General features: G+C 42.9%; 1 protein-coding gene across 6 annotated transcripts in view; it reads left to right on the plus strand.

Moving 5' to 3' along the window:
- Window positions 1-1,338: 1,338 nt before the first annotated feature.
- Window positions 1,339-26,339, plus strand: part of LNX1 (ligand of numb-protein X 1) — a 167,567-nt gene continuing 142,566 nt past the window's right edge. For 4 of the 6 annotated variants that reach the window (XM_074347816.1, XM_074347828.1, XM_010966087.3 and 1 more), the window contains exon 1: window positions 1,340-1,740. The gene's annotated coding sequence lies outside the window, so the exon portion shown is untranslated. Of the gene's footprint in view, window positions 1,741-26,339 lie in introns of all 6 variants that reach the window. The other 2 variants (XM_010966089.3, XM_045524927.2) reach the window with 1 other exon arrangement.

Genomic DNA, 26,339 nt, shown 5'->3' on the forward strand with positions numbered 1-26,339 from the left:
ATGAAAGGTTTTACTTTCCTTTGACCAGCGGCCAGCTGCCCTGGGTAACCACACACGAGAGCTACATGCTAACAATTGGAAGTAAAGATGAGGCCAAAAAAAAAAAAAAAAAAGTTGCAGTAGGACTTGAGGACTGAAAACACACCTGCCAATTTCTTCTCATCATGCAGAAGTTTCCGGGCTGGGACTTCATCCATCCCAGGGATTATTGACTAAAAGAAGCTCATAACTATTAGGCTTCTAAAGTCAAAAAGACAACCTTGTGATCAGGCCATGACAGAAGCACACACAGAGGCTGAGAGATTTACAGGGCAGTTCCTTGTTGGCAAATCAGAATCACGGTGGAGAGCCACGTGCCAGCAGCCAGCAGCACCCCGGGATGAGAGAGAAGAGAGGGCACGGGCTCTGTGTGGTCTATGGACCAGTCACATAAAGGCAGCACCAATTCACAGCTCTGGCGAGAGGCCGCTGAACTAGCCGATGATCCATGTTTCTGTTAAGAATTCTATTCCCAGAACTAAGAGTTTTGTTTAAGCAAGCTTTTTGGCCATCGCCAGAGCTGTCAGTCTACAGAAATGCTTAAGCAGACGGGTGGGGAAAACAAGACTCAGAAGACTACACTTCCAGAAAGGCAATTTCTGCATTTTTAACTAGCTGGTTCTCTTTGCAGGAGTGACTTAGTCTGTCAGATCCTCAGTTTCTTCATCTATAAAATGGAGCTATTTATAGGATTATGTTGAGAATCAAATGAAATAATGCAGGTGAGGTCACTGGCACAGGATCTGGCAGACAGTAAGCTCTCAGCAAGTGCTGACAAGGATCATGCTGCTGATGTGGCCGTGACTCTGAAGAGGAAGTGGAAGGAATCCTAATTTAAACGATAACCCTGTATCTTTAGAGGATATCTTTAAAAGTCTCATCTAGATCTTTAAGGGTCTTACCTAGAGTCAATCATAAACTTGCTCATTCTTTTTCTTTGTCTACAAAGCTTTGCCAGTGTTTGCTTATGAGAGATGCTGTCTATGGAAAAATCTTTGAAAGATTTGGCAAGACATTGGAACGAGTCAGGATTGCTTGACTTGTCTGATACAGATTTCATGCCTCTGATAGAGATGCACGCTTCTTTGCACGTTTAAAAATTAAAAGATGCCCAGGATTCTGAGGCCTGTCCAGGCAGCGGCCAGCTCCTGCCTCTTTGGGAAGTGGCCCCCAGCGTGATGATGTCCCAGCCTGGTGATGACCTGGAGGGCCAATGACCCTGTGTTTATTTCCTTGTTGATTTCCTTTCCCCGGCTCCAAGCTCATTTTCCCACTGCCTGCAGGAAAACAACAGCCAGGGGTGCGGTGGGCCTGACTTGGCAGCCTCAAAGGTGAACAAAAGGGTCCTGGCTTTGGCAAGAGCAGAGGGAAGTTGGAGGGAGCCTCAGCCCCATCCAAACCATAACAGAGTTGTTGCCGATGCCCCTGGGTGGCTGCTCTGTGGGGACCACGCTCCCCGGGAGTCCCCAGGGACTGCTCTCAGATGTACAGGTCAGCTCTGTGCAGAGGCCTGCAGAAGGGGCAGGGGATGAGCTGGTGAACTCCAAGGCGGAGTGGTTCTCATGCATGTCTGGAAGACAGCGCACAGGGAAGAGAAGGAAAATTTTCCTGGGCCACTGCTGAGTCAGAAAAACTCAGCTCCCAAATGGACTTTACCTGGAGGCCTCCTCTGGCTGGGAACTGATCCACAATCCAGCAAAGGTAAGAGGCCTGCTTCCCCCAGCTGGTCACAGCTCAGGCAATTGAGGAAAACTTTACCCCTGACTTCCCGAGCCCAGCCTCCACCCCACCCCTGCCCACCCCCCACACACACACCAGATTGTTGGGAACTGACAAGATAGAAATATCATGTTCTGTCTCTTTCAAAACACTCTAGAAAGGCCTCAGGACATTTGTTCTCTTTCTGCCTGATTTTTTTCTGCGCCGGTTTTCATGCATACCTTTCTCGTTAAATTTCAAAAAGAAAAACTGCTTTTTTATTTAACTTTTTACTGGCCAAACAGGTCGCTTAAAATGTAAGATCACTTGGTCAATGGTGACTAGGTTCCTATAACGTTATTCTTCATCAATATTGAAAACACAGTCACGTATTTTGTTTCATTTCTACTGTAGAAATAGGGATCACCAGTGCAGTTTTACCCACGGAGAGACTTTGGTCCAGAGAAATTGGGACTTGCCCAGCAGCGTGTAGGTAGTTGAGTGACAGACAGCAATCTTGTCTTCACTCCTGTCTCTTTTCAGTAGAGTGGTGACTCCACTTTCTAAACCAAAACCCAGCCTGCGTATCCTGGCAAAAGATCTGATGAGAGGAAGGAAGCTCAGCCCTTGGAACGCTCCTGGATGATTGGGAAGTAGCCACAGCGCCCTATACAACACACCACTGTGTTGCTGACCCCTGTTTATGTCCATCCCTGAGCATCGAATCTGGTTCAACAAATGTTGATAAGCAATGGCCCCGGTGCCTGCCTCCGGGTCACAGGTCAGGGCGTGGTGCAGACCGTCTGCCGGGCAGTGCTGAAGGCATCCAGAGAGGGGGCTGGGGGAGGAGGTTCTACGTGGGAAGGCTCTCCACAGGAACAGGGCGTCACACTTGGGCTTAGCTCGGAGTGGGGACTGGCTTGAGGGAGAGGTTTCAGAGCCGCACGTTCCCCCAGGCAGGGAAGGAGTGCACGCTTACAGTAAAACTACAGTAGCAGAGCAGGGGGTGAAGCACAGGCTGGGGAACTGGATTATCTGGATGTGAGTCCTGGTTCTAACACCCAATAGCTCTGTGTCCCAGGGTCACTCAGTTCATCCCTGTGACCTCAGTTTTCTGACACATAAAATGGGAAAAAGGTGACGCCTCCCTCCTGGAGTCGTCTTATGGTTTAAATGAGATAATACACGTGCAGTCTTTGCCTTCATCTAAGTGCTCAGTAAATACTATTTAATCATCTTGTGCCTGGCTCCATGGGAGATGCTGAGAATACAGATAAGAGGAGCCTCTCTTTCTGATCACATCTTGTGGTTTGTTGTGTGCAACTAACTGTACGCAGTGTGGTAAGTGTTGTGGAATCGCAGAGGGGGATCTGCTAAATCTGGGAGATTCTGGATGGGTCATTCTGGGCAGCCTGTTGGGGGAGACGGGGAGAAGTTTCACAGTAGAGGCCCTGTGTATAGGGAGGTGGCAGAGAACAAAGCTCCACAGATTTAATTTTGAGTACACACTTCATCTCCCCTAGATGCACAGCATAACTGTGTTAGTCTGCTCAGGCTGCCATAACAAAACATCACAGCGTGCATGGCTTAAATGACAAAAACTTGTTTTCTTGTAGTTAGGGAGGCTGGAAGTCCAAGGTCAGGGCTAGGCCGCTCTCCTTGGCTTGCAGTTGGTCTCCTTCTTGCTGTGTGTTCCCATGGCTGTCTCACTGTGTGCCTGTACCTCTGGTGTCTCCCTGCATGTCCAAATTTCTTCTTATAGGGACACCAGTTTGATTGGATTAGGCTCCACCCTAAGGACCTCTTTTGAACTTCATCACCTCTTTAAGGGCCCTATCTCCAAATCCAGCCACCTTCTGAGATACAGGGCTTCAGCATACAAATTAAGGGGAATACCATTCACCCTGTAATAATGAGCCTGCTTCTTGAAGCCTTATTTCCTCATCTATAAAATGGAGGCAATACTTAACAAGGAGAACCATTGTAGTAACTATAAAAAGAACAAATGAAACACCTAGGCCAGTTTCTGGCCCTTAGAAGGTGCCTAACAGGCAGTGGTGGTTCTTGTTAGCACTTCAGGCCAAGCCTCAGATGAACATGGGGTTCCCTGAAGAATCCACATTCCACATAGTCACAGAAGAACTGGCCTCCATTATGCCACAGATTTCCCCAGAGGACAAAGGGGCCCTCCATGTTTCTACTGTCTTGGTTCTGGCAGATGAACCCAGCATCAGATAAGTCAAGTAGCTGGCACCATCAGCGCTACAGATACTGCGTTCTCTCTGTCTAGTTATTGTGGAGTAGAGTGAGAATGCCCATCTCTTCCACCTCAGCCGAGAACCAACATGCAGCAGATAGACCCTGGTTCTGCTCCTGGGGCAGCTGCTTCATGCTCTGTGGAGCTGTCTCTGGGTACCTGTGCCCTGCAAATCTGGAAAACATTATCATTCTAATCTAACATACTCATTACATGTGGAGATAGATAGATAGATAGATAGATAGATAGATAGATAGATAGATAGATAGATATAGAATAGAATAGAAGATATATATACTACTTTGAAAAACCTCAAACTTACAGAGAAGTTGCATGTACAGTCCAAATAATTTTGTACTATATTTTCCCTGAACTCTTTGAGAATAAGCTCCCAGGATGATGCCTCATCTTCCCCCAAATACTTTAGTGTACATTTCTCATGAGCAAGGACATTCTCCTATACAACCAGAAAATCAGGAAATTAACATTGATTCATGACTATTATCCAATCCTCAGACCCCAGTACATTTTCATCAGTTCCCATTGCATCCTCAGGCCAATTCTAGTTTTTGTCCATCATCCCAATAATAGCCTTTCTAGTGAAAGAGTATTCTAGAATCAAGAGTTGCACTTAGTCAGCACCTCTCCTTAGTCTGCTCCAATATGGAACTCTTCCTTGGTATTTCCTTCAGTTTCACGACCTTGACACTCAAAAAATACAGGCTAATTATTCTGTAGAATGTTCCTCACTTTGGGTTTGTCAGTGTTCTCACCCTTAGATTCAAATTCTACAACTTTGGCAAGAATATCACAGAAATGATGCTGTATGTACCCTTAGAAATGGTAGAAATGGTTAAAATGGTAAATTTCATATTATGCATATTTTACCACAATTAAGAATAACAACCAAGAAATGCCAATAAAGCCTGACTGCTTTTCCTTAACAAAGTGATTCTGGGACAAATGGTTAGGAGAATTGTAGAAGGAAAAAAAATCTTATAGTTTTAAAAAATTGAAGTAGAGTCAGTTTATAATACATCAATTATTTCTGATGTACAGTGTAGTATTTCAGTCATACATGTATATACATGTATTTGTTTTCATATTCTTTTTCATTATAGGTTACTACAAGATATTGATATTTTTCCCTGTGCTATACAGAAGAAATTTGTTTATCTATTTTATATATATACTAGTCAATATTTGCAAATCTCAAACTCTCAATTTATCCCGTCCCACCCCTTTCCACCCTGCCACCCACTGGTAACCATAAGATTGTTTACTGTGTCTCTGAGTCTGTTTCTGTTTTGTAGGTAAGTTCATTAGTGTCTTCTTTTCTCTCTTTTTAGATTTCACATATGAGTGATATCATATGGTATTTTCTTTTTCTTTCTGGCTTACCTCACTTAGAATGATGATCTCCAGGTCCATCCATGTTGCTGCAAATGGCATTATTGTATTCTTTTTTATGGCTGAGTAGTATTCTGTTGTATAAATATACCACAGCTTCTTTATCCAGTCATCTGTCGGTGGACATTTAGGGTGTTTCCATGTCTTGGCTATTGTAAATAGTGCTGTTGTGAACATTGGGGTGCATGTAACTTTTCAAACTAGACATCCTTTGAGATATATGCTCAGGAGTGGGATTGATGGATCATGTGGTGAGTCTATTATTAGTTTTTTGAGGAATCTCCATACTGTATTCCGTAACGGCTGCACCAAACTGCATTCCCACCAATAGTGTAAGAGGGTTCCCTTTAATTCACACCCTCTCCAGCATTTATTATTTGTATACTTTTGAAAGATGGCCATTCTGACTGGTGTGAGGTGATACCTTATTGTAGTTCTGATAATTAGTGATATTGAGCATTTTTTCATGTGCCTATTGGTCATTTATATGTCTTCATTGGAGAATTGCTTGTTTAGATGTTCTGCCCATTTTTGGATTGGGTTGTTTGTTTGTTTGTTATTTAAGTTGTATGAACTGTTTATATTTTCTGGAAATTAAACCTTTGTCAGTCACATCATTTGCAAGTAGAAAATCCTATAGTTAATAGAGAAATTTTCCATATCTCAGAGTTTCCTAGAAATATTAGAGAACTAAATTTCAATACTAAAATTTTAATGCAAAGCTCTTCTCTGGGAAAATAAATACATAAAATAAATCTTGGTCAGAACTTGGGTACGCTCTCAAAAACTTGGATGAGACATTCTCTGCTAAATCACAAAGAACTTACAACTCTACCAATGATATCAGGAGATTGTCTCCTAAAACAAATGAGATCAATATGGTATGGAAGATCCAGAAATGAAAGAGACATTGTGAGATATGTTTGATTATTCAGTTGTGTGTGTGTGCACATGTGTGCACATGCGTGCTCTTGAACTATTTTAAGCATGTAGTTCTTGACTAGTGGCAGGTGAGCCAAGGCATATGAGAAGGACACTGATGGTCCCTTCTGCACTGAAAGGTGGGGAAACAGACCCAGCACAAGGTTGACTCTGAACTCTGCTGTTAGAAGCATCCTCCTAACTTCTGGTTCTGGGACAGGAAGAAAAGAGGAACTGGAGCAAGAAGGGCTTTTCCTCCCTCTTTCCTGAATATCTGACCAGGAGGCCAGCTCTGACCGCCCGCGGGGTGGCCCTGCCTTTCATAGCTTCCTCCTCCTCTAAGCTCACAGGTTCATGTCATCTCCTCGGGGGCCTCAATTTCCTTACATGTAAAATTAGAACAATAATGAAATACTAGAGGACCATGATGCGTTATAAACCATAAAAACACTCATGGGTTTTTATTTATTTGTATTCTACTTCATTCCACAGAGGAACATTCTTCATTGTGGCTACAACCAGAAAATACAAATTAGAACAGAGGTCACACACTAACACTGCCCGTTTCTGGCCAGCATGGTGTTTTTAATGTTTCATATTTGCCACCAACACCTAAAAGTCAGGAGATTTCATATAAAATCCAAATTTCAAATTCTGTTAAAATGTAGGAAAATCTAGCCACACTGGTTTCACATTCATTCATTAACTCACTCACTCCACAGATGTGGGTTGGGGGACAGTTCTGTGCCAGGCACTGCTCTGGGTGCTGGTGAACAGATAAAAAAGATAATTACAGAAAATGATCAAGGCTATGAATAAGCAGGTCTAGGGGACAGAGATTGGTTATGGGATCAGGGGATGATGCTTTTTGAGTAGAATCACCAGGGAAGACTTTAACCTCTGTTAACCACAGTCTGCACCAAGCCCTATTACCCCACTTGCTTCAGTTATTTACTGCTACCTGTCTGGCAATTGGAGGCATCTGAGGTTGTGAACACTGCGATAAAATGATGGGAAATATCATCAAGAATTTAAATGAGAAACAAGGGAAGTATAAGTAAGATTAGGATGATAAGACCAGAGGAATTAAGACTCAAGTGCGGATTCCGTAAGAGCCTTTTTCATTGGTCGAGTTGGGCATCAGCTTTAACTCTGAGCTTCCCAGCAACCAGAGCAGAAGGGAGATATGCCCAATGACATCATTCTCACGTTCAGAAAGGAAGAAAGCAAGCCATTCCTTTACAGGTAGAAAGGTTTCCTCATCTAAACTTGGAGTAGAAATTGACCGTGTTAGGCTTTATAAAGGGAAATGTGACTGATACAGTGATTAAAATCCTCACTAACACATGCACAAAAGTTGGTATTTCCCACTGATTCAGTCATTCATTCAAAACACATTTATTGGGACACTGACATAAGCACTAATGATGCCAAAATGCCTGTTTCCTTTCTTTTTTTTCTTTCTCTTTTCTTTTCTTTTCCTTTCCTTTCCTTTCCTTTCCTTTCCTTTCCTTTCCTTTCCTTTCCTTTCCTTTCCTTTCCTTTCCTTTCCTTTCCTTTCCTTTCCTTTCCTTTCCTTTTCTTTTCTTTTCTTTTCTTTTCCTTTTCTTTTCCTTTTCTTTTCTTCTTTCTTTTTCCCTACTGTCCGTAGATAGATGAGTGCATAGTTCTTCTAAACTAAACTCAGTGAAGGTAGTTATGTGAGACATCAAGAAAGAGACATGCAGACCTCTTGCCCCTGCTGACCTCAGTTCACAGAGTGTCAGAAGAAAGGACAGAATGCCTGTCACTCAAACTCTCTTCCTTCCATAAGTCTATCTTTTCTCAGCTGGTTAGATAGAAAATAAAGAGTAGAATTAATGGTTCTTTGTCACATTCCTCAGTGACAGCCACTCCCGTTACTAAAAGGCAATTTCTCTGGCCCTTGAACTCTTTGATTTAAGTAGATAAATCTCTTCCCTTTTCGGGACTAGCCCAATGGGGAAACGCTGATGGTTACACCCGCTGACTTCTTAATACTGAGAACAGCCCACCCTAGTGAAGGAAATTCCTAAATCTATTCATTCACCCCTTGGACAGGAAGATGCTGCCATACTCCTGGGGTGGCCACCAAACGCTGGGAAATCTAGCCTGTCTTTTGGAATGTTCCTAGGGAGCTCTGTCATGGCTCCAGTGTCCAAAGCTTTCTAAGAGTTCCCTTGCCAAGGGAGCCTGAAGGATTTTTGCTTTGTGTTAGCTCCATGGTGTATCCCCAAGTACAGAGCAAATCTATGCTTTTAAATATGTCTCCTGCCCCATGAGAAAACACACAGGCGGAAGTACAGTTAAGCTAAATTTTCAGCCCTTATTTTTGGCCCAGGGGCTGCCTGCCTGAGTTCTTATCGCCCAGATTATCTCCTGGCGCACTGGTGATTTTGTGGACTTGATCACCTGCAGCTGGCAAGAATCAGGGCATTGTCTGAGGGCCAGGGCCAAGCATTGCCTCTCCCTCACTCTTTTGAAGATGGAGAAGAGCGTTTTGACTGTGCTGCGTGTAATCCTTACCCAGACTTCCTCCACTCCATTGCCACACCTCTCTGTTACTCTAAATACCCTCTTTGAGCCAACCTCACAGAACTGGTTCTCTGAGTTTGCAACAGTGACCTTCCAGAAACACCCTGAGCTCAGTCTGGCACGAGCCTCAGAGTCTCTGCTTGGCCATCTGTCAAAGAGGCCCTTCTGGTGCTGAAGTAACCGATCCCACCCGAGATGTCCTCCAGGTCACCTGACATGGAATCCCGCTCCGTCCTGGAACAGGACAGCCCTAGAGTTCCCCAGGCTTTACTACAAGAGTCCTGGCTAGTGCTGTGTTTTCTGACAGACTTCATTGTATAAACTTCTTTCCAAGGACCATAAACAAATACATAGGCTTATACCTACATGTGTGCATAAACACCTCAATATAGACTACATTGTTTTCTCTTAGCTCACTTTTAATTTGCCTTCTTTATCACTAAAGTGAAATTCTAAACAGTGAGTTCAACATACCTTTTGGGCTTTATTCCTGAAGAGTGAGGCTTATCATTGTTAAGACTTTTAATGTTTTGTAGACTAATAAAAAGTTGTCACCAGCTGGCACTGAGTGGCTAGGAAATATCTGGAAAAGGTGCCTTGTGTTCAGCAGGTACTCAGTTCATGGAATAATAATAGTCACTGAGTTCTTCTCATGTGCAGATACTGTCAATCTCTTTACAAGACTTAGCTTATATTGTTTAATTCTCATGATTCTGAGAAGTACTATTGTAATTTCCACTTTTTAGGTGGAAAAACTGAGGTTTAAAGAGGTTAAGTCACTTGTCCAAAGTCACCAAGCAGCAAGACTGGGTTTGAAACCAGGTCTGCTACTCATCCAAGCTCTTAACAGGATGGAGGAGGGCAGGGAGGGAGGCGGTGAGAGGGTGAGAGGTCTTGGGCAGCCTGCCCTTCACATCCCCTCAAGCTTCCTGACCAGCCCTCTATGTCCATACTGTGGTGACTGTCTGCTTAGTGCACAAAGAACTGCTCTTTCAGAATTGGCATCCATCACACTCTCCATGCACTCGGTTGACATCTGATTAAATGATCGAGATCCAGGTTTCCCAGCCTCGCCAACACCAGCACTCAGGGCTGGATGATTCTTGGCTGTGGGAGCTGTCTTGTGCAGTGCAGGATACGTAGCAGCATCCCCAGCTACTGCCCACTAGACGCCACTGACACCTCCCAAGTTTTGACTATTAACAATGTCTCCAGATGTTGCCAGATGCCCCCTGGAGAGCAAAACCCCCCTGTATGGAGAAGCACTGCACCAGACATTATGACAGACAAGAGATGAGAGGAGATAAGAGTTCCTCGGAGGGGATGCTGAAATTCCCCAGAGAGTAAGAGCTTCTGTGGGTGTGGCTGGGAGGCCTCTGGGAATTCTTCAGACAAAGCAACCCTCTCAGTCACTGCACCATTCTGACCTCAAACTAATTGAAAAAAGCCAAGACTCTGACCACCCAAAGGAAGTCTCAGGCCCTGTAGGCTTGCAGATGTGTGGAGCAAGGGGGTTCCTCCAAAAGGCCCCAAGGGCTGTGATTGACCCTCCCCATGTCACCATTTAGGTAGGAAATTTGTATCTCTCTGGGAAATGGTCCTTTCTTCCATAGCCATCTCTGTAGTGTTCATCTGACCCCAATCATCAATGGCTAAAGAGTAATTATGGCAGATATGACTTTAGGGGGCATGGGGTACATGAGAAGTGTCCAAGCTGTCTGGTCTCTCATGGTCTTTCACAAGCTGGCCAGTGGGCCAGGAGAGCCCTTTGTGTCAGGCCCCACACTGGGCCCCCAATTTAAAATTTTGACATCATCTCCGATGTTATATACATGCTGAGTGTTTGCATATATTTAAACATACATAAATGTTTAAATATATACATTTAAAATGTACCATGTTTTTCGTATGTCTATTTTGCAATTTCTTTTATTTTTAATATTCCAAAAGCCTCAAAAAGCCCAGGCCCAACTTGACTTCTGGCATGGCCTGCTTTCATCATTATAAGGCAGAGCAAGGCACATAGGGAGTGTGACCTCCAGGGGCTAGAAACCCTGGGCCCCCAAATTGTTCCCCACGTGCTCTGATTAGTGCTAAAAATTCCATGAAAACTGTCTGTACAATGTCTTACATTTCAGGATAATTCTGTAAATAAAAAATATCCCTGGAAGAATGTATAATGACCCCCTCAAATCATGAGAAAATAGACAAGCCAATTTAAGAAATGATCAAAAGATTTAGAGTCACTTTGCCAAAAGAAGATATACAGGTAACAAATAAACACATGGAAAAGATGCTCAACATCAGTAGTCTTTAGGGAAAAGCAAATTCAAACCAGACACCATTACATACCTATTAGAATAAACCTAAAAAAAAAAATAACCATACCAAATATTGGAAAATATAAGTAGGAACTGGAATTGCTGGTGGGAAAAAAATGGTTCAACCCCTTAGTTGGGCAGTCTCTTAAAAAGTTGAGCATATACCTTCCATGTGATCCATCCATTGCACTCCTCAGCATTTATTGAGAAATGAAAGCTTATAACCATACAAAGACTTGTACACATATATTTATAACAGCTTTATTAGTCATCACTCCAAACTGGAAACAACCCAAATGCCCACCAACGGGGTAGACTATGGTACGCCCATACAATGGAATACTACTCAGCAGTCAAAAGGAATGAACTATTGATATACACAATATGAATGAATCGCAAAAGTATTATGCTGAGTGGAAAAAGCCAGACCCCCCCCAAAAAAATACTGTCTAATTCCATTTATTCTTTAAGATAAATGTGCATTGGCTAATTCTAGATTCTAGAAAACACAAATAATCTGTAGTTATAGAAAGCAGATTGATGGTTGCCTGGGGATGTGGTGGTGGAGGGAGGAGCCAGAGGAGGGATTACAAAGGAATATAAGGAAACTTTAGGGGGTGATAGACATGTTTATTAGTTTGATTGTGGTGATAGCTTCATGGGCATATCTGGGTGCCAAATCAGATTGTACATGTTAAATATGTGCATTGGGATGGAACTCGGGAGCTACGCTGCTGTGAGGGGGACAGAGGCGCAGTCATTAATTAAATCCCCTTGGGTGATTTTTCCACAGCCCTCTCCTCGGGCTGAGCACAGAGGCTGAAGCCATCGGTCTTGAGCACTGTCTGGTTAGTGTTACTGGAGTCAAGGGTGAGAAACTCACACTTCTGAGTGGGCGAAAGCCCTGCCGTGACACCCTCTCATACTGCCTGAAGGGCACCTTTTATCTGGGTGAGTCCTCATGAGGCCAGAAGAGATTAGCTCAAAATACATCAGATGTATTTGCATGGCTAAAAAACCCCTCCTTCTTAGAGAGGAGAGACAAGAGGGTGCCTCCCCACCAGAGCGGAGAAAGTGGCTGAGCAGCTTGGATCCCCTCCAGCATATTCAGGCCAAAAAACTGTGCAATGTCCCAGTGTTCACTGAGGAAATCAAAAGCACACACACACATGCAGCAGCAGCAGCAGCAGAGCTGAGACGCCTCCGAGGCTGGGGTCTGCAGGTGCAAGCTCCAATTAGAGCAGCCGGCCTTCCAGTACCTTTTCATCCCGAACAAGGGCTGGGCTTCAGCCCCCGCCAGGGATTGAGGAAGGTCCCGGAAGGACTGCCGACCAGACTGGAGGAAACAAAGACTGTCCAAATAAAAGCAGCTCATGTGAGTCGAACCTGAAACACTCCCTTCATTTTAAATACTCTTGTGAGAATTAACCAGTGCACATTTTGTGGAAAATCAGTCACTGGCCACGAGGAAACAAACCGCCTTCCAAGGCCCTCCATTTCCTCAGTGAAGTTGTCCTGGGGAGTTTTCTTTTACAAACCAGTGAGGCGCGGTATTTCTGTAAATGGCACGGTCTCATTGTTTGTTTCCACTGTTGACAACAGTTCCCCCTAAACTGATGTGTTTTTCAGGGTTATGGATGCAGAGTGATCCCTCTGTAACTGGTGGCTCTTGATCATCAGTACTGCATCAAGGCTTAAAACAAATCACTTGTGCCCCTTATTATTAGCAAATGTCTGTGTTTGATATGCTTGCCAATGATCTATCCTCAACAGAAAAACACTAAGACCACAGACTCATTTTCTCCACTCCTCTCCTTCTCCGTCCTAATGTCTCTTTTACTAATTTTTTAAAGAGATGGCTAGAAAGGACAAGAAGCTTATATAGAGCTCTGTGCTTCCTCTATAATCAAGTCAGCTTGTCCACAGCCAAGGAAACGTTCTAGGAAAAGGACATCTCTGCAGGAGGGCCACTTCCTGGTGGGCTCTCTGAGCTGCTTAGCCACTGTCACCACCCTCTGTCAGGGGCTGCTTCCTCCCTTTCCTAACAATCTCACTTGGTTTTTTTTAATATCTAAATATCCAAAGGAGTGCCAACAAAAGAATGTTAAAAACCTATATTCTCACCACTGCTGTCAAACTATTGTTCTGTGTTTCCTTCCAGATTTTGGTCCTTGGACATACATATTTATCTACTTAATATATGCGTGTATGTGTATGTATATGTGTGTATACATATATATAATTATTATTATTCCTCTGACTTGACTTCTCCACTGAGTTTGTAATCATGAAATATAAATGAAGTTGCTGGTAAGTTAGCGACAGAAGAAATAGTCCTTTTGATACTTTAATATCCAGAAACAGTCCATTCTCACTAGTAAATAACTAGTGCTCCTAGGGGAAATACAGAATTAGGTTCCTATGTGCCTCTGGTTATAGCAGTTTCATTAGTTTATCTAACATAATCTTGTTTTATCTGTTTCTGTATAAAGACACCTTATTTAACATGTATCGTTTATTCATCAACATTGAACTCACTGCCAGCAGCGCTGCAAGTTGTGTATGAATAAAGCTCATCTAACACACCTGTTTTCTCTGGAAGGCACATCACAGGCTTCTTACACATAGGAACACATGAGAATTATATTTGGGGGCTATTTTAAATGGTAAAATCACCAGCAACAAGCACAAAAATGCAAAAAAAAAAAAAAAAGTGGCACTGAGTAGGCTATGAAAAGGACACTTTTGTTCACAGTATGAGAACTGAAGCAAGAAGGCATTTGCCTTGTGTGACCTCAGCTGGGAGCACGTGCATCAGGCAACTCAAAATTTTCACTGCTCTGCAAATGATTATGACAGTGCCATGAGTCTAAATTTGGGCTTATAAATAAACTTTAGTGAGTAAGTAAATTTGCAAATATGGGATCCATGAATAATGAGGATTGATTGTACTTATGTTGTATTAATGCAGTATATTGTGAAGACAGGAGTTGAGTGGCCTTTCATATATGTCCCTTTGAAAATAATTTGTTGTTGATTGCTAAAAATGCTACCATGGTGTCTCCTTCCTATCATGATGAATCATTTCCTGCTAAAGTGGTGGTTTCAGGAGAACCTGGTGGAGCCTTCTGTCTTCCTTCCAAGATCATCTTCAAAAGTGTAGGTCTGTTTGAGTGGAGTCCACTTGGTTTGAAGTCAGGAGGTCTCAGTTTGAGTGATGCTTCAGGTCTCAGTCTCTATCAGCAGCCTGACCTTGAACAAGGCATACATTTCCTCACCTGTTAAAGGGGAAGTCCAGAGTTCATCCATTCTAAGACAGTCATTCTTTCACATCTTAACATATCTGAAACTGCATGGTCTTTTTATTTTGTTTTGTTTCGGTTCTACAATTGATGGTGTGTCGTGGTTTAATTGGCAGCACTCTGTTTTCTCTCCGGGTGGTACATAAAGATGTATATTCTACCCTTTGGCATCTTAGAGGTGATGAAATACAGAAATAATATTACCTACCTCATGGTATCTTAAGGACTGGGCAATGCTACAGCTTCCAAGTATCATTGTGAACAAGTAAACAGTGTGAAAGGATGTGTACAGTGCAAAGCACTTTCAAATTAAGGAATTATTATCATGATTGGGAGTATTTCCTTGCTCCTGGAATAGATCCATCTTTTATTTTTTAAGTTCCTTAGGAAATTTTATAAAACTTGCACCATGATCCCCTTTGACTCTATATTTTTCATGCAATTTTTGGTATAAGCAGATTCATTTAGTGGATCATGAAATGTTTATGTCATTGTAAAGAGATTCCAAAAAGAGTTTGAGAACTACTGCTTTGGGAAAAGCAAAACGCAAGCTCCTTGGGGGCCAAAGCAGTCCTTTCTTCATGCCTATGATGTTGCAACTGTGAGGCTGCATGGGACCTGATTGTTGGGATTCTCTTATTTGCGTTATGAGACTCTTTGCCAGTGGAAATTGGATTTCCTCTCATAAAACTGTGTTTGCGTATGGTCTGTTGTCTCAGTAGTAAAAGGAATGTGAAACAATTGAGGTAGTAATTCAGTCCTAAGTGATTAATACAACCCCAGATTCTTCCATGTAGGTCATCACCTCAATTGCTCTTTTTGGGGGGAAGTGTTGTTACTCAGATCCTGTGTACCAGAGAAAGCTGACCAAACAGATGTTTTAAACTACAGCCTTTGGCCATGTTTTCTTGTACATGTTTGTTTGTTCCTTGATATAAAGGAAAAATAAAAATCCAAGACATTTCTCTGGAGTCTAAATATGGACATATGGTGGGATGAGCTAACTGCATGCGTAGGGCTGAATGTCTGCCGAGGGTTTTCTCCCTCAGAGTAAAATATGGAGGTCGCTTTGTCTGCTGTCTTGTTGCCAAAGTACTTTTCCAAAGTGCCATTTTGTTAGGTGCCTGTTTCAACACAACTAAATATGAGCATTACCATTTTCATGTTCCTAGTTTCAAAGCCTGGCCCTCGAAGGTGAAATGATTTGTGTAAGATCACAAGAGCAAGGAACAGAATCACCTTAACACCCAGATCCTGCCTCAAAGCCCTGCTTATTCTGTTCTAAGGGGCAACAAAGGGCCAAACAGTGTCCCCAAGATGTGGTTACAATAGCCCTGCCATCTGCTTTTCCTACCACCTTCTCCGAGGGGAAGTACAAACCCGGCTACTTTGTCCACGTTGTTGTCTTCTTACCACAGTGACGTGCATAAGCAGGTACTTGCTAATTTTCCTGAGATAGTGTTTTGTTTTCCCTCAAGCCTGGCATGGAGATATCCCTTTCACCCCACAACTCCTCCTCCTCCCTTAAATAAAAGGAGAGAGAAAAAGTAGATGTGCGGTCTCCATGACGTTCCTCTTTGATTTCTGTCCTCGATAGCAGGTATTGTCCTTGGAAGTTATTACTTTTGAAGAGCTGGCCAATAATGATTAGCATCTCCTTTTCTTAAATGTAGTGCAAGAACACAGAGATTTTAATTGACCTGCCCAGAGTCACACAGGAATTAGCAGTGGACCCAGAAGAGGGGCCCAGGCTCTCATTCCCCTTCATTGGCCGTATCAGCCCACACTGCTGTTTTATGTACACTTAGTAAATATTTACAGCCCTAGATATCTTCCCCATCGCGGTTAGCACAAGCAGTACTTTCATATACATGCATGTGCATGCAAAGCAGATGTGAGAACTGTAAACCTGAACTAAACGGACACGATGCCCTGACAGTGAGAGTACTGGACTACAACCTAGGAGAGCCAAGATTAAGACTACTGCTTTGTCCTTTTCCATCTCTTGGTTGTTCTTTAATGTTCTGAACAGAGAATACACCTTTGACAACGAGACCTAAAATCTGCTCCTACACTGCACCTACCGTGCACTACTACTGAGAAAGGACAAGGAAAGTGTCCACTGCATTGCAACCCTCCCAAATTCATGATACCCTAAAACATCCTATGTTGGGAAAAGCAGTAAAAGATGTAAGGCAGCTGGTTTTTGTGTTGGATAGAATATTGATCAAATCATGCCCCTACTTCCCAGGAGACATTTTTCACATTAAATCATATATAACTTACACCAAGATATGGGTTCTACTTTTCTTAATAATAATATTGAAATACAGTTGACCCTGGAATGATGTGGAGGTTGGGGCACCGAAGTTGAAGATCCACATATAACTTATAGTCAGCTCTTGGTATCCATGGTTCCTCCATCTATACGGTTCACGTCCACAGATTCAACCAGCGTCCGATCATGTAGCACTGTGTTTACTATTGAAAAAAATTATGTAGGAATGGATTCATGGTATTCAAACCTGTGTTATTCAAGGGTCAGTTGTAATTGCAATATATTAACATTGAATGGACTCATTCGATTCTAATCACATATATTCTTTAATATCAGATACTCGAGGAAGGAGAACACCTATCTAAATGGAAGTTTATATTGTTTTAAATTAGATTCTTTTAAACTTTGTAGTAAGTTCTGTGACATAGCCTCAATTCAGACTAACTAAAGAAAAAGAGAGATTTCATTGACTTACGTAACTGGGAGGTCCCGAGGTGGGATCTGTCTCAAACAATCTCGGTGTTCTCTTCTCTCTCCACATCCAGCCTGCGTGTCTCTCCTGCTTCCAAGCACTGGTAGCATTCTATCCTCCTCACCCCCGGTGACAGGAAAGAGGGGTGGCGGGCTCATCCTAACTGCTTGTTTTAAAAGCAGGTGGAGGTGCTGTCCTTCTTCCTCTTATTCCAAAATGCTGGGGAAGGATTCTGATTGACTTGATGAACAAGCCATCCCTTGGACCAGTCCAATCCCCGTGACCAGAGAGAAGAGGACTGTGGTCAGTGGAGGCTGGGTCATTTGCCCACCCTCCCTGAGAGGGGTTAAGGTGAGTTGGTTGGGCAATGAGATGCCATGATCACAGCCCCACTAGGACCAGGGATTGGAGGTAGAGCTCCCCAGAGGAGAGGGAGTGCCGATGCCAGAAGAAGGAGAGAAAGACACAAAATATAAATTAGCTCAGGCTGTCCCACTGGGCTTATGATGATGATTATTATTATAAAAATCCACTTGAGCAGCTGGTATTGGGTACTCAAGGCTGATACGTGACTTTCAGATTTCCCACCCCCTTCAATGTAGAGTGTAACACGTGACAGGCATGACTTACCATATACTGCATGCCCTGCGGAGTTGCAATGCTTTCATAATATCCTTAACACGAATACGAGTAACAAAACACGTTGTGTTCATTTGGTTTCTGCCCAGGGTTCCAGTGCTTCCCAAATAACATTTTGTGGATTCTAGGAGGTCCCTTGTGATGTAGCTGGCACGTATTTTGCTACAGAGCCTTTCTCGTGATGGAGAAACTAGGCCCTAAGGAGGTTATGCAATCTCCCCAAAGTCCTGCAACTAGTTTGTGGCTGAGCCAGTAAGCACTTGTCTCAAGTCCTGAGTGTGGGGATCTTGAAGTGAGCTCCCTTCTGCTCCACCGTTTGGCCCAGAAGTTGAAGATTTATGTTGACGAGGGTTCCTATGTCAAGCACTAGTGTAATTGGTTTTTAATGGCCTTTATTTTCATCTTATAAAGAAAATAGCATATCCTGTCCTGGCTAAACACTATTTCGGGAAAAGCCACAAACCATCCCCCTAAGTCCTATTTATAACACTGAACCCAACCTAACTCTGCTGAGCTGGTAGAAACTGATAACCTCACTGCAGCTTCCCTGGCCGTGGCCCACAGGACGAGAATCTGTATTCTGGTTATTACTGTTATATCTGGTTATATCTTTCTTAGTCTGTCATGACTGGAGGAAGTGAAAAGCACTACCAGAGCACTAAGCACTAAGAAAATCATAGTGCATGGGGACCAAAGAGGTCAGTGGAGAACCAAGAGGGAGGTGGCAGGAAGGTCCCAGGAGGCAAGGGAAGCTGTCATTACTGAATCCCTACTACCTATGTGCCATGGACTTTCACATCCATTCTCTTGTGGCTTTTAATGTCATCACCACAATGTCCTTGCAAGGATGTGTGGCCACCCTGTATTGTATAGAGAAGGAAACAGGATCCTAGCATCCAGGTAACTTGATGGGTTCATACAGCTAAGAAGTGATGACATTGGGGCTGAACCCAGACGTAGCTGACTCCCAAGTCCATATTCTTTCTGCCCCACCCTTTCCATCACCTGCGGTCTATCTAATCACTATTTGTTTTAAGACAGGTTATGCAGAAGCAGAGCCTGAGACAAGGATCTCTGTACAAAGGATTTCTTGAGGAAGTGCTCTGTGGGGAAGGGGTGAAGGAGCAGCACAGGGCAGGGAAGTTCGAAGCAAGGAAATAGCCTTGCTCTCACTTTGGCCTGAGCTGACAGGGAACACAAATTGCCCTTCAGAATTCATCCCACCTTGAGGCAAGAGAGTCAGACTTTGGCCCCTCTGCTAGTCAGTCATTATCTCTGGGCCATCCCTCTTGGCCTGGGTGGAGAGGGGTGTGGTGGGTGTAACATCTCAGGGGAGTGGCTGTTTAGCAGAAAGCAGGTCTCTGGAGAAGGAGGCATCTGTAAGCCCTTAGCAGCCAGCTCCCAGCAGCTGGGGGACGGGAGCAGCAGCCCAGCAAAGGCAATCTGTGCAAGGCACCAGCATCCTCTCTGCACTCAGCTACCAGCCTCTTACTGTGCAAGGAAAGAGAGGGGAGCTCTGAAGAAGAGGAACAGCTGCCCCAGTGGTCCCTGAGGACCTACTCCAAGTGCCAGGGTAGTTCCAAAGGCCTGGCCACTGCAGCAGCCAAACTGTAGGTAGCAGATGTTACACAGGGACAGTTCCTAGGACAATGAGGTCCTAGATCTGCCCCCCCAAACCACCCTGCTCCCCTCAATGGCCCACCTGCCTCCCCTGTCAGGTCAAGATTCAATTAATTAGAAGAATTAGAGGACCAGGAGCTTAGAAGGGACCCAATGGCTGATTTCACTTTCACGTGACCTTCATTCATTTATCACATTCAAACATTTCACCATTTTCATATTTATCACCAGTTCGTTCTCCACTCACTCTTCCTTGCTTTTCTCCAGCAGATTTTATTTCAAAATTTCAAACGTGATAACTGTGGCATCTCATGAAGCCAAGAATTCTCAAGCACTTTAAGAAATTTATACCCAGGCTTTTCCCACCTTCAACGGCTTCTGAATCAATTCACCTGGGATTTCTTTCTTTTTTTTCTTTTTCTTTTCTTTTCTTTTTTTACTATTGAAGTATAGTCGGTTTACTATGTTGTGTTCATTTCTGGTGTACAGTGTAGTGATTCAGTTATATATATTCCTTTTCATATTCTTTTTCATTATAGGCTATTACAAGGTATTGAATATACCTTATGCTGTATATATAGGTATACTGAATATACCCTGTGCTATACAGTAGGACCTTGCTGTTTATCTGTGTTTTCCTGGGATTTCTTTTAAGATGAGTCTAATTGCAGCCAGGATCGAGAATCACAGTGCCAGGCATACCTCAGTCATTTGGGGCCGGTATATTAGAATTACCTGGGCACTGAAGATACCACCCATGCTCACGTCCCATCCCCGCAAAATTCTGATTTGTTTGGTCTTAAGTGAAAGTCTGATACCAGAGTTTTTTAAAGCTCTTCAGATGCTTCAGATGTGCAGTGCAGGTTCAGAACCACTGGCTGGTGGAGCGGTGAAAGAGGGGTTTTGGGTTGTGCTGTGGGGAAACTTGTCAGGATGGGCAGGTTTGGAACTGTGTTGGGATCAGAGTCCTAAGGAAAAGGAAAGAAGCCCCCACGGACAGGAGCAGCAGAGGTGGAAAAAAGAAACTCTCACTTTTAATTTGACAACTAATAGCCAGTTTGATCACATTTTCTATCAAGTGGAAAGAAAAACTAGATTTTTCAGAAATCTTTTTGTTTCTTCAGGCTTCCCCTTGGAGAGCTTTCTGTTAGTAGTTTTCTGTGGGAGGTCCACAAGGAGGATCCTCCCAAAAATGGTGGGTGGAGAGGGGATTATTGTACCTGAGATTAAACCCAGAATGAATTTACTCAATCCAGGCAGGTCAGGCTCCTGTAGTATCCCACTCCACTCCTGATCCTTCACCCCCACTGGGTGTACAGACCCCATGAAAACCAGCCATTGGATACAGACATTGTTTCCAAGTGGCTGTATCCTTCATGTGCACGGCCCTTTGCCCTCCTCCCCCACCCATCTCTCACACACACACACACACACACCGCTCTGTATTGACCCAACCCCTAGGACTCACTTCTCGCCCAGTGGGCCTTACTGCAAAGTCTTCGCCTAGTTCTCGTTGGCTCTCCTGGACTGGCTTGCTTGAGCTGGTCTCTGCAGCCAGGTAGGCCCTGACCCACCCAGGTAGGCTCATGCCCTGTCTGGAGTCACACTTCCAACTTTTAAAAGCTGATACAGTCAATTCTCCATATTCCCAGTAACTGTATTCTGCAAAGTCATTGCAAACACTGAATGAGCAAATACTGAACATTGCTCCCAGGAGAAATACAGGGTTAGCTTCCTGCAAGCTTCTGGACACATTTTCAGCACCCCAGCAATAGCCTTTTTCATGCATGTCTCTGTTTACAGACACCTTCTTTAGTATAGATTGTTGATTCATTCACGTTGAACTCATGACCAGCAGCACCATAACTCGAGCCTGAATGTAACTTACCCGACACACCCGCATCCTCTGCAAGGCACATCACGGCCTGTCGTACTGCAGCCTGATGCTTGGGGGCCACTGTAAGTAGTGAAATCACCAATGGAAAGCACAAAAATGCCAAAAAAAAAAAATTTGTGACACTAAATAGACCATGAAAAGGATGCCTGTTTACAGTACGAGAGCTGCTGAAAGAAGGCAGATGTATCTGAGCATGTCCATGTGTAAAAGGGCCACGAGCATTGAATTTGGGGTTACAAATGACTTTCAGTAACCAGAGGAATCCACAGCTATGGAATCCACAAATGATGAGGATCGACTGTGTAAGCATCCTGTTCTGAGTGACAGGATTTTTCAGTGCCTTGTTACTAATTTAAAAGCCTCTGTTTTAAGCAAGGGCTCCTGGAATATGATAGAGCTCAGGTAAAAAGAAAACTCACACAGTGCTGTTACCCCCTCCCCTTTTTTATCTGAGAAATTATTCTTGTGGAAAAATACTCATTTTCCCAAAGATGATTGAAGGTTCCCCCCTACCAACCAATGAAGCATAATAGTAAAAAAAAAAAAAAAAAAAAAAAAAAAACAAAAAAAACCCAAAAAAAAAAACCAAAACAAACAAACAAACAAAAAAAAAAACCAGTGTCTGTATATTGTGTAGATTTTGGCTTTTCACTGGAACAGTGCCTCGGAGTAATAAGAAAAATAGATGTATTTATGGTCCTTATTATGGATACATAGAGAGGATCTTTTTTTTCCTCCTTTTTTCAAAATGATATGATCCATTAAAAAAAATCAAACCTGTAATGTAAAACAAAGTAAAACAAAAGGCTTAATCCAAGCCAGGGGAGTTGGTCCCAGTGTTGTCCAGCTGAAATCTGATGGGAAGAGGCACACACTGAGCGCCACCACCCTGATCACCCCAAAGACTGAGCAGGCGTGGGGAGTGGGTGTCTTTTCCCACCTCCCAGGTCTGAGCCTGTCCCTGACCTCTGGTTCAATTCTGCTGTGACACCCGTGGGGCAAACAGCTTTGCTGCTGGTTCAGAGACCCTTGGTCTGGGCTGCAGCCCGTGGGCAGATGAGCCATTTGGAAGGCACATCACATCTTTTACAACATTCCTTCTTTCCAGATCTGGGAGTGAAGCCACACTTGGCACTGCCTGGGACATATTTGAAAGGATGGGCCAACACAGAGCAGAAGGAGCCAGAATGAGCTCTTAGCGCTGAAACTCTGCGCCTTTGCTAGAGTCGGCATGAGCTTGGTCTGTTTTTTGGTGGCAAGAACCTTGTAGCCATTATTCTGGTTTCTGGAGCAGCTTCCAGTCCTGTTTCATTTGTAGACGCACCTAGGGATGGCTGGAGGCGGGGAGGTGGGGCTTCCCCATCCCTTCATCACAAGTAGCTCCCTCCTCAGCCCAAACAAATATTCTAAACCTGTGCGCCTGCCACATGGGCTTGGCTTCAAGATGTCTTTACTTACCTTGTCCTTCCAACTGAATGGCTGCCTTCAAGCTTTGCCTAATAGAAATCTTTGAGATGATTCTGTTCCTAGTGAGCTTGAGTTTCATTCCCACGTGAAAACGTGAAGAGGCACTAAAGAAAAATGCCTTCAAGTTGGAGTCTTCTCTGTTGGTGGCTTCCTAAATGCTGTTTCCCTCAGAGACTTGTGAAGTCGGAATTAGGTAAACCCCAGGTCCTCTTGACCCAGTGCTGAGCACCCCCACTGAGCATCTGTCCTGGAATCCTCCTGTGGGAAGTGCAGAAGGAGGGCTGACTAATGAGGAGGGCACAGGCTCCTTAAAAAGCTCTTCTAGATGCTTCAGAGGGGCAGCTATGGTAGTGGAGATTTTAACAGGTTCCAAGTAAGCTCAGAGAATGACATTTGAGCAAATTGTGGCATCCATCTTCAGAAGGATGCTAACCCAAGACTGACATCCAAAAGCACATTTAAAAAAGAGAAATAAAATACTTTGCTTCCATACATTCTACAAGTATTTGATTTTTTTTTAATGTTTGAAATTTTCCTTAGGTTGAGAGAATTCAGTTTGTGATTATTTCATTTGATTGGAGTCAAAGCAAAAAACCAACTCAAAGCAAGAAACCTTGTCTTGGTTTTCTGTAATGGAGTTCCTCTACACACGAGAGCTTACTCTCGGTAGGAGTTCTCATGGAAATAATGTGAGAGTCGATCTAAGTTATTTGGAAGTAAGTTTAACTTTCAACAAGATTGCTCAGCTCTGTTAGGATCAGTTTAACAAAACTTAATTGGGCTTTTCTTACAAATGTTAATGAGCAGTTCACATTGGGAAGGATAATGAACACATCCTGAGGACCATGCTGTACCACCTAGGATTATGATGAGAGAGTGAAGAGGATGGGGAGGCCCATAGGTAATCGACAGCTCCAAACCCGGTCCTCTTCTCACCATCTAGGGGGGTCTTATTACACTAGCTAAACTTTCTTTCTCCATGAAGACACCACTGTTCTAAGAGACACAGGCTGGGCACAAAGCTTTGACTGTCCCATGCCACAGCCCCATGAAAACCTGTAAGTGTACCTGGGGCCAGTGAGGCTGACGGGGACAAGCAGGAGCTATGCTGGAGCAAGTGGTGCTCCCCTCCCGTACACCCAAGCCGGCCTTGGATCCTTGACCACTCATCACACAGTGTTTTCCATCAAAGATGTGTGAGGAATGAAGGTCCAGTCATCCAGGCTACTTGGCCACACTCCTGGCTTCACTTTTCATTTTATACTTTTAACAAAGACAGGCATACGGTGTACCTTTTTTTATTAGATTTCAAAAGTAAAATTAACAGTCAAGTTTTTATGATTGTAAAGCTCTTTTCTGAAGCCCCTAAGGAAGCACGGAACTTTCTTTGGATCACAAAAGAGCCGAAGAACTTGTTTCCCTTCCTTGGTTTGTCTCTCTGTGGTGAAAAGAATGTAAGGAAATGACTTTTGTCTGAGCAGTGATGTGAGTTTTCTCTGTATTGGCTGACTCCACATTTTGTCAGCTGTCCATATGGCTTCTGGTGCCCTTCCAATCTGGCTGCCACGCTGAAGTTAGAGGATCTTTTCAAAATGCTCTTATGCCCAGCATCTGACACAGTCCCTTGCTCAAAGGATATTCCACAGAGACTCAATAAATGAATGAATGAGGAAATGAACACGAGCTTGCAGGTAGCTAACCCGTATTTATTTTTTCTTCTTTTAAAAAAGCTTTATTGAGTTATAATTCAGACACCACAAAATTCACCCTTTTAAAGTGTACAATTCATTTACAAGGTTGTGTAACTATCAACACTCAAATTTCAGAGCATCTTTATCACCCCAAAATGAAAACCAGACCCCGTCACAGTCCCTTTCCATCTCCCCACCTCTGCTCAGCCCCTGAAAATTTCTAATCTATTTTCTGTCTCTATGGATTTGCCAATCCTGGACATTTCTTTTATTTTTTTAAGTATTTATTTATTTATTTATTATTGAAGTACAGTCAGTTACAATGTGTCAATTTCTGGTGTACAGCACAATGTCCCCATCATGCATATAAATACATGTATTTCTTTTCATATTCTTTTTCATTAAATGTTATTACAAGATATTGAATATAGTTCCCTGTGCTATACAGAAGAAACTTGGGGTTTTTATAATCTATTTTCATATATGGTGGCTAACATTTGCAAATCTTAAACTCCCAAATTTATCCCTTCCCACCATCATTCCCCCTGTAACCATAAGATTGTTTATTATGTCTGTGAGTCTGTTTCTGTTTTGCAGATAAGTTCATTGGTTGGATATTTTTCAAAAGTGGAATCATATGATATGTGGCCTTTTGTATCTGGTTTCTTTCACTTACCATGTTTTCAAGGTTCATCCATGGGTGGTATGTATCAGTACTTCATTCTTTTTTATTGGTAAATCGTATTTCATTTCATGGATATACTGCATTTTGTTTATCCATTCATCAGTTCATGAAAATTTGGGCTGTTTCCATTTTTTGGCTATTCTAAAGAATGCTGCTATGAACATTCATGTACACATTTTGTGTAGATGTATATTTTTAATTCTCTTAGGGATAAATATATCTAGGAGTGGAATTGCTGGGTCGTAGGAATCTCGGTTTAACGTTTTGAGGAACTACCAAACTCAGAAGTGGCTGCTCACATTTTACAAACTCAGCAATGTTTTCCAACATTTTTTGTTTGTTTGTTTGCTTGCTTGGTTTTATTTTGTTTTGCCATTTTTAAGTGTACGGTTTAGTGGCATTAAGTACATTCACTCATTGTGTAACCATCACCATCTCCAGAACTTTTTCATTTAATCAACCTGAAACCCTGTACCCACTAAACAATAACTTTCCATTCCTCTCTCCCTCAGCCCCTTGCAACCACTATTATACTTTCTGTGTCTATGAATTTGACTACACTTGGTATCTCGTATAAGTGGAATCATACAGTATTTGTCCTTTTGGGATTGGCTTATTTTACTTAGTGTTGTGTCTTCAAGGTTTAACTATGTCATAGCCTGTGTCAGAATTTCCTTCCTTTTTAAGGCTGAGTAATATTCCATTGCATGTCTGTATACTATTTTGTTTATGCATTCATCCATTGATGGCTACTTGGGTTGCTTCAACCTTTTTGCTATTGTTAATAATGCTGTTCTAAACATGAATATACAAATATCTGTTTGAGGTTTGAGTCAGTGCTTTCAGTTCTTTTGGATATATACCCAGAAGAGGAATTGCTGGATCATATGGTAGTTCTATGGTTTTGGTTTTTTTTGCTTTTGTTTTTTTTTTTGAGGAACTATTGTTTTCCACAGTAGCTTCACAATTTTACATTCTCATCAGCAATGCACAAGAGTTCTAATTTCTCCACATCCTGGCCTGACATTATTTTCTGTTTGGTTTTTTTTTTTTTTTTTAATAATAACCATCCTAGTGAGTGTGAAGTGA

The sequence above is a fragment of the Camelus bactrianus genome, chromosome 2 (genome assembly GCF_048773025.1).
Source record: "Camelus bactrianus isolate YW-2024 breed Bactrian camel chromosome 2, ASM4877302v1, whole genome shotgun sequence".
Lineage (NCBI taxonomy): Eukaryota > Metazoa > Chordata > Mammalia > Artiodactyla > Camelidae > Camelus > Camelus bactrianus.